We start from the raw sequence: 2,083 nt of genomic DNA, 5'->3' as shown, positions 1-2,083 counted from the left end.
ATATTTGTATTTATTTTTGGCTGCCAGGCTCCTGAAAAGATATTAAAGAACGTAAATTTCTTGCTTTGGTGATCGCTTTTGCTTTTATCCAAAGTGACTTACAAATGAGGACAACAGACACAATCGATTATAGCATTAAAACAACTAAAAACAGATCCAAAACTGAAAGCTAAAACTTTATAAATACTACCTATACACATTTTAAAAATAAAGAGATTAAATAAAAATGACAAATGCATACAACAAAATTTCAAAACTTAACATTTAAATGAAAAACAAAAAAATAAAGCTAAAAACAATTCAAAATAGTAAAGAACAAAAGGTATAAGAGTATAATAATGATTCTAACACAACACTAAGCCAAACACCAAAAAACAACTACATATGTGTGTGTGTACAACCACACACACACACATATATATATACATACACATTTATAAATTCAATATATATTATTTCATTTCCATTTAGTTTGTTGAAGTATTAAAATAACTCAAATTAAATAAAACTTAATAAAAGACCGATACAGACATAATAAATTCAGAATCTAAAATTAAAATAAATAACAAATACAAATAATACAAATCAAATGACAGTAGTTTATCAGTAATCCTAAAAAATAACACTGAGCCAGACACACGTTAAAAAACAATAACTTACACATAGTAAGAAATGGTTATAAAAACAAGACGCGAAAACAAGTAATAGGAAAGAGGAGAAATAAAAAGCGATACTTATCCTTTGCAAATATTAAGGATGATTCGAGAAATGCACCAAAGCGACTGAGAAAAGCTGTAATTAGAAGAAGAAGAAAAAAACTACTGAGGACTTTTATTTCAATTGCTCTGTCTCTTCAGCGAACCATCAGGACTTTTACTCTGAAAGGTTTCCTAGCGGGCCGCCATTTTTAAAAGGACCCTCACACACACTGAATATATTAAGCCTCCAAATAAGCGGTGTTTATATTCGTGGGGCGTCCTCTCCCGAAGAAAACAAGCACGGCCCGCACCTGTGTCACAAAAGCAGTTTCAGACTAATTAAAGCCTAGACAAGAAGTGCGTGTGTTTTTATTCCGATGAGGATATTATTAAACGGGCTTCTAGAGCTCATTGCTGCCGCGGTGGATTTGGAAGCGGATTGATCTGATCTGGGATCTTGTCATTGGAGCGAAGGAATACAGCAGAGACCGCAAATCCGATCGAGTTGACAGGTAACACAACTCTTTATTTCTATTAGTGAATATTTGGCGCAGTGATTTTGTCATTCGAGCCCGTGATTCATTCGCGCGACGCGTTACATTGTATCTGCGGTTTGTTACAGTATGTCTAGTTTGTGTCAGTATGTACAGTATGAAACGCCCAGTCACCCTGTGTTAACAAGTGCGTGTGTTTATAGCTTCATCATGCATTTTCAATCTGCAAAAAGCATTTTAATACAGCTCTGTATATTCAGATAGTGTGGGTTATTTCAGTTTAATTCAACGTGATTTGTTGGAGTGGTTATTTTACATGCAAATCGCAGAGATAAACCTTCGCAATAAAAACAATGATGGGAATGTGCAGTAGACGTCAGAAACAATATGAATACAATAAACGTTCATCTAGACCCTAATCAACATTAGGGGTGCAAAGGGGTGGTACATATTCGGAAACTTAACAAAAATCCCTGGAATATTCCAAAAGATCCTGGAAAGTTTCCAAAATCTATTGGAAAGTTTCCACCTTTTTGCAACCCTAATGGACATTAATACAAGCAGTATGGTGATCAGAGCTGAATATGAGTTTAGCTGCAACAGATGCCTGACTGTCTTACCCAGCAACACCTGCGTTTGAGCTTTTAGAAAATTTAAAATTAGTTCTGAAAGTTTTTTTTTTCCTCAGTGAGCACAGAATCACTTTTTTGGGGAAACAAGCGTTTAGTTTGTAATGTGACTTAGGCTCTTATTGGCTCTGTTATTGACTTTATTTGAATTAGTTATGAACTATATACCCACTCTCTCTCTCACTCACTCTCACTCACTCACTCACTCTCACACACTCTCACACACTCTCTCTCACTCACTCTCTCTCTCTCACTCACTCTC

General features: G+C 35.0%; 1 protein-coding gene across 1 annotated transcript in view; it reads left to right on the top strand.

Annotated features, from left to right (window-relative positions):
* The first annotated feature begins 957 nt into the window (after positions 1-957).
* Positions 958-2,083, top strand: part of LOC107552387 (CSC1-like protein 2) — a 57,854-nt gene continuing 56,728 nt past the window's right edge. The window contains exon 1 of the mRNA XM_016234256.1: positions 958-1,210. The gene's annotated coding sequence lies outside the window, so the exon portion shown is untranslated. The remainder of the gene's footprint in view (positions 1,211-2,083) is intronic.

Source organism: Sinocyclocheilus grahami, unplaced genomic scaffold (assembly GCF_001515645.1).
Source record: "Sinocyclocheilus grahami isolate Dianchi unplaced genomic scaffold, SAMN03320097.WGS_v1.1 scaffold449.1, whole genome shotgun sequence".
NCBI lineage: Eukaryota > Metazoa > Chordata > Actinopteri > Cypriniformes > Cyprinidae > Sinocyclocheilus > Sinocyclocheilus grahami.
The sequence above is the reverse complement of the archived record's forward strand: the minus strand, read 5'-3'. Positions and strand labels throughout refer to the sequence as shown.